Source organism: Sorghum bicolor, chromosome 6, assembly GCF_000003195.3.
Source record: "Sorghum bicolor cultivar BTx623 chromosome 6, Sorghum_bicolor_NCBIv3, whole genome shotgun sequence".
Lineage (NCBI taxonomy): Eukaryota > Viridiplantae > Streptophyta > Magnoliopsida > Poales > Poaceae > Sorghum > Sorghum bicolor.
The window spans coordinates 42,192,554-42,199,948 of NC_012875.2; positions in this window are offsets into that span (position 1 = coordinate 42,192,554).

A 7,395-nucleotide genomic window follows, 5' to 3' on the forward strand; every position below is an offset into this window, starting at 1 on the left:
CATGATGCATGGCGTCGACCCTCTGGGTCCATTTCTGCATTTAAGTTTTCCAAAGGTCCAATTGTGAACTTTTTTCAAAAAAAGGACCAAATTATAAAAAATTGGAAGCAAAGTACGTCCAACCTTTGATTTGGTCAACCAAACCCGGCCGGCAGTGCCACATCCGACCATGATGGATTGGGACTCAATCAAGGTGGCCATCTTATTCAAAGGTTGACGCGCTGTTTGATAACTTTAATAATTTCCCATTGCTCTGCACACGTTGGCCCTCTGGTCACCAGGCCTGTATGGGATTATTGTGGTGTTTCTTTTAATATTTATATATAAGGATTATTGTGGATTTGTAGTGTTAACCTGCATGCATGTTTCAATATTTTAATCGTCCTTTGCCTAGATGAAAGCCCTAGTTTGGTTTTGGATAATTGATGAAACCCTAAGTACTAACCTCTATACTAAGTGTGTAGACTTAATAAGGTTGGTACATGCCAAGTGATGGAGCAAGTGATGATCACGGTGATGATGGTGATAACCACAAGATGATCAAGTGCTCAACTTGGAAAAGAAGAAAGAGAAAAACAAACCCTATGGAGATCAAGGCAAAGGTATTGCTTAGGGTTTTGGTTTTAGTGATCAAGACACCATAGAGGGTGTGATCACATTTAGGATAGATAGCCGTACTATAAAGAGGGGAATTCTTTGGCTAAGCGGTTATCAAGTGCCACTAGGTGTCATTGTTCATGTGCATGCATTTAGAACCTAGTGAGCTAACTTAACTCCTTCGAAGAAAATTGATTGTGAAAATGCTAACACACGTGCACATGTTGGTTTACACTTGTTGGTGTTAGCACTTTTACAAAGGAGGTGGAGTTCCTAGGGTTGAGAGGGGTGTCGGCGCTTTTGAGAAAAATAAGTGTATATTTTCTATTGCGCCGGTGGGAAATTTTAGAGAAGTCGCGAGAGTGTTTTCTCACTGAGAAACACTCACCGGACGCTGAGTGCGGAGGCACCGGACGCTGGCCTCAGCGTCCGGTGAGCTTGACCCTGCTAAGGTTAAGCACCGGACGCACTCTGAGAGTGTCCGGTGGTTAGCGTCCGGTGTGAGGGGTTTTTGCAACCCTCTCTGCGACGAGTCCGGTGAGCACCGGACCGTCCGGTGCCTAGCGTCCGGTGAGGTCGCGAGTTTGACAAACTCTCTGCGCACGAGTCCGGTGAGCACCGGACCGTCCGGTGCCCATCGTCCGGTGGTGCTGTGCAGGCGCGCGTGCGAAGTAGCCGTTGGCGGCAACGGTCGACTTCAAATGGCTAGTGACACGTGGCGGTCAGCTGAGCACCGGACGCTGGGTGTTGAGCGTCCGGTGGCTTCCTGTGAGCGTCTGGTGCCCCCGAGTTTTGCCCAGTAAAAGAGCCAACGGCTCTATTTGTTTGAGGGGCTATAAATACGTGTTTGGCCGGCTTGGCGCTTAGACTCTTGGCATTCTAACATACTTGACATCCTTGTGAGCCTAAGCAAACTCCTCCCACTCATCTCCTTCATAGATTAAACATCTTTGTAAGATTGGGAGTGATTCCAAGTGCATTTGCTTGAGTGATTGCATCTAGTGGCACTTGGGGATCGATTTGGCTGCGGTTTTCTTGTTACTCTTGGTGGTTGCCGCCACCTAGACGGTTTGGAGCAGCGGAGGAGGATTGGCACGAGTTGGTGATTGTTCGTGGCCATCTCCCGGTGATTGTGAGAGGTTTTGTGCCTACCTCGGCGGAGAGCCAGAGGCAACATTAGTGGATTGCTCGTGTCTTGAGCTACCTCACTTGTGGGTAGGTTCTTGTGGTGTTCTAGTGAGGACGAGGTTCGTGCTACACCTCTTAGCCACCGAACCACCAAGTGTTGGTCGACACAACGGGGACGTAGCGTACCGGCAAGCACGTGAACCTCGGGAGAAAATTCGGTGTCTCAATTGTGTTTGATTGGCATTCTCCCAGTGCTTGATTGTTTATATTGGTGATTGGTTCATCCCCTACACGGCGGTATAAATATCTCATCTTATCTTTACTTACCGCAAACTAGTGTAATTAGTTTAGTTGCTTACTTTGACTTGTGTAGCTTAGTTCTCTAGTGTAACTTGTAAAGTCTTAGTTCTTGTGTGCATAGAGATCTTAGCAACAAGAATTGTTGGGTAGGTGGCTTGCAAACACCCCTTTAGAGCTAGAGCAAAAAGTTTCGCCTTGTTATTTACTAACCTTTTGCTCTAGTGAGTTTGTAGAATTTTTTAAATAGGCTATTCACCTCCCCTCTAGCCATATTAGGACCTTTCACTAGATACGTATGCCACCACAACAACTCCGTGAGTTGCTGCCAGTCCCCAATAATCCAACATATAATTACTGTATCTAGATTCTAGGAGTAGTAGAATTAGACAATGGCATGACGGCCGGGGATTATTCTGGATTGTTTTTGTGCACACTCCCGGTTGCTGCCAGTGCCATCATCATCAACTTCGTTTTCAAAGAGTTTATTATTTGACGACGTGCAGTTTAGTTGATCTTGCTAGCGTGTGGCCCAAGATCAGACGCCACAATGGATTAAATAATATACAGATACGCGCAAATCTTATACTGTTCCGCATCGACCACGCAAATTATACTAGTATTTAGTGGTGCCGGTCCCGTAAAGGCCTCACTCTGCGCCTTGCTAAGTGGCGTGCAGGCATGTGTTTTGGAGTCAAGTGCACACCTGACACCACCATGCTCTGTCTCAGCATCATCTCAAGCTGAACCTAGCTAGCTTTGCCATTCCCTAAATAAATCGATTTTTAAAATTATCTTAGGTTAAATATTTTTAAATTTTGAACTAGCCTTATATAAAGAATAATAAACATTTATGTATTAAATAAGTATAGAAAAATTCATGATACACCTAATGATACTAATGTTATTGTTATATGATTTAGAGTTTTAGAGCATTTTCGTTTGAGCTTATCGACCGAATTTGTCAGTCATTCCGCGAAAGGCTATTAGATGGACAAAAGACAGAAACCCTGAAGGAGATTAGAGGTGGACAAAAATTTTGGTGGCAAATTTTGTCTCTATAGTTAGGGAGAGATTTGGTTGAAATTAGAAGTTAAATTTATTTGAGGACTAAGATACTATTAGTAGAGTTAGCGTTGCTCTCCTTCCGGCCGGTTAATATATGCCGGTATACCAGTGGCCCAACGCATGATTCATGGAATCGTGCCATCGTCGTCTCAACGACGACACTCACAAGCAGGCTAGGAATATACCGTACAGCTTATGAGGCAGCTACAATACAGTTTACTGATATTAGTTTAGTACAGTAGGAGTAGCAGCCAGTACAGTACTTTACGATTAGCATCAGCTGATGTATCTTTGGGAATGGCAAGCAAGCAGGGCAGGCAGGCAGGCATGCGCATGTGCGACAACCGACAAATAATTGTTTCCTTCAGGCTTCACATCGTGCTGTACGAATGAGCAACGGGTAGCGTTGCAGCTGGTATTGGCTAGAACACCACATGCATCATGCATGCATGATCCGTATGGGTGTGTTGTGTGTGTGTGCATGGTTTTGTACTCGTCCGGAACTCCAGAACTTGTCCGGGGATCGACCGGATGCATGCATGCAAGTTGGCGCAGCAGTGACAGATTTGAGTGAGAGCGAGTGCGCTGGAGACTAGAGGCGACATGGGGGGCACGAGTGGACGCATGGGGCCAAGAACATTGAACGCATCTGGACGTTTGGATTTTTGATTGAACAAAAGATTGGTCGGATAGATCTTGCAGGATGTGTTGGTTGATGATGAGTAGCCAGTTGATTCTCCAGCTCCTTTTCCTGCATGCGGATGCTATTTGGCGATAGCAGTGTGGAGCCATGCTAGTTCTAAAAAATTTGGCAAAATCGACACTGTAGCACTTTCGTTTGTATTTGACAAATATTGTCCAATTATGAATTAATTAGACTCAAAAGATTCATTTCGTCAATTTCGATCAAACTGTGTAATTAGTTTTTATTTTCGTCTATATTTAATACTCCATGCATGCGTTTAAAGATTCGATGTGACGGGGAATCTGAAAAATTTTGTAAATTTTTTTGGAAACTAAACAAGGCCTAATGGAGCAGCATTTACAAGGCCATGTTTAGATGTGAATTTTTTTTGCATTTCGCTACTGTAGCACTTTCGTTTGTTTGTGGCAAATATTATCCAATTATAGACTAACTAGGGTCAAAAGATTCGTCTAGCGATTTACAGGCAAACTGTGTAATTAGTTTTTATTTTCGTCTATATTTAATGCTTTATGCATATGCCGCAAGATCTGATGTGACGGGAAATCTTGAAAACTTTTTGGTTTTTTGGGGTGAACTAAACAAAGCCCAAGTTAGAACAATCATCCCTCCACATGATCCCATCCTAGCTAGAAGTATAAAGGCCATTTACTAATAAATCATAATATCCAATCCATCAAACACAAAATTAATTTATCTCATTTACTTCTGAACCCCTAATCTCTTCTGAATTCTATTTATTGTCCTCCTTTACCTTAATGGCACTGAAGTAGCTATAACTAGTCTGTTGAGGTTAGATCAACCCAAGGTTTGCTTGCGTCGATGAGTCCCTCTCGGCAAGCTCTATATGGTTTTAGCCTACCAACAAGTCGATTTTCACATAACTAGCCAATTTTCACATAGGTACTGCAAGGTATGCCTTTGCGAGTTGCACACGGACATCCTTGTGTGACGGCATATTTTATCGTCAACACAAACCTTAGTAAATTCTGATCTTATCAGGTAAAAACAAACATGAACCACATATAATAGTAACACATAAATACTAGAGTGAGACAACCTAGTTTTTCCCTAAACCAGTGACCCCCTCCCTCATTATCGGATGTGGGGGTCGCCATGTGCCTGCCGTACACTGTAAAGCACAAACCACACACGACGAAGGCTTTACCGTGTGCTGCTCACAGCGAAGAACACACGACAAACTCTTCCACGGTGAACCATATCTTTACTCACAGCCAAATTGTGGGCACACAGTGAAGCTTTACTGTGACTCAATCTTGACACACACAACAAAAAGACGACGGGCGGCACGAGACGGCTTGACGGCAGGGTTTGCCGTGTGTCAGCATGCACGCACATGACAAAGTCTCAATGTTTGTTGTGTGCTAGGGTTGAGCACACGGCAAACCCTCTTCCTAGGTTTGGCACAGATAAAAATGAAAAAAATCCAAAAAAAGGATTTTTTTGCAGGAGGCTAGCACTAGCCAAGTTCTGAATTTTTTTTACGTCTTTGTGTCCCATAGGATTCGAACCCGTGACCCCTCTCTCGCGTGTCTCCACTCTTTACCACTGCTCCACAATATGACTCGTGTTTAGATTGCATTTCGGTTCTTCAAATATTATACCAAATTATGTGTAAATTGATTATTTGAGATTTTAAATTATTTCAAATCAAAAGGTTGTCAACTACAAAGTTTCATAACGTTTTGGGATCTACAATTTTTATTTAGGGAGTTTCTCCATCCGAGGCCGTTTACAAAATTTGAATTCTTGCATGACAAGATGATTCCAAAACATAAAGTTGTCAACTACAAAATTTCATAACTTTTTTAGATCTACAAAGTTTATTTTGAGAGTTTTTCCATTCGAGGTTATTAAAAATTTCAAATTTTAAAATTTTCAATTAAAATTTTCTCGTTTCAAAATCAATAAATGCTGAAAATAATTAATAGAAAAAGTTTTGAAATCAAACTCAAATATAAAAGTCGAATCTACTCCAACTCATGCTCCTTCACTCATAACTCTCTCAAACTTATCCGGAGATTATCCGATTTCTACACATCATACGTGACAACTTGTTTGAAATCTTCTCAAACTTTTCTATGGCCTCTATGTATGATAACATGACATATGTACAAGTTTCAGGATTTACAGAATAAAATAGTATTTATTAGAATTTTTAAAAAGTACCGAAGCACGTTCGGCGTCGTGTCTCCTAACCACGGCATTCGAAAGTCATTTCTGTTTCGAATGTGCAGAAAGGGTTGGGTAATATGAATATCATTTTTTGATATTTTTTTCCAACTATTTCACTGACTCGTAGTTTAAATTCCGCATCTAGAAAAATAAAAATAAATACTGTTAATTGCAAAAATATAGCAAACATGTTTTAAATTTTATGAAATTTAAGTATGGAGTTACAAATGGTGAGTGTGTACAGTAGAAAAAATTTGGAGGGCAAAATCTAAAAAAAAAGACAAATTGTTTGTCGTGCAAAAAACTGAATACCCTTGAGGGTCAAAAACCCTCAAGGAAACCCCTAAAACCGCCAAGAAAATCAATATTGACGGCTAGCACTCAAGAAATGGCCGCCAAGAGTAGAGAGACAAGGAAATACTATTTTCTTGAGTGCCGGCCGCCACAAATCATTTCCTTGAGGGTTAAACCGTCAAGAAAATAAATCAGTGGTCAGATTTTTAGCATCGTCAAGAAAATATAACGACACCCAAGGATATAGGTTTCCTTGAGTGCCAATGACACTCAAGAAAATGTAAGAACACTCAAGGATATAGGTTTCCTTGAGTGCCGATGGCACCCAATAAAATGTAAAGACACCCAAGGATAGATATTTTCTTGAGTGCCGATAACCCTCAAGGATTAGCATGGAAAAAAGAGAAACAATCTCATATTTGTTTTAAGTGAGATTCGAACTCATGATGTGAGATTCCATGTGAAACTAACTTACCACTACACCACTTAGTCTTTTGTGACCAAGTGAATGTTTCTTTCTTTTTGTTTTCACTTTAGCGGATCTTGTAATAAATATTAGAGAACCTAAATGATTTCAAATGAAAAAAGTTAGAATTATAAAGTTTTGTATCTCATCGAGTACTATAACTTTGGTTTAGGTTGTATCTCTATCTGAGGTCATTTGAAAGATTCAAAAAAATTAAAATTCAAAATTCTAATAATTTAAAACATATTTTATGGACCTCAAATAATTTCAAATGAAAATTTCATCAACTAAGAAGTTGTATATCTCTTCAGGCTCTATAACTTTGATATAAACTTTGCCTCCATACGATATAAGTATGTTACATTTTAGCTTTAAAATAAGCAGGCATCTCAAGCTAAGTGTTAGTATATGCATTCTCTAATGCATAACAACACAAAATTATAACTTTTAATGGATTAATTTACTAACAACAAATATATATCATTTTCCAAACATGTCAAAGGAGCATTTATGTCTATAAAATGCAATATCTAACTAACAAGAATGCAATGAGTTCACTATTTTGGTGGTTAAGAGAAATATGACTATAAACTGTTTTTTCCTTGGCAGCTACAATAATTTACTTGAGGGTTTGCACCTAAAGAAA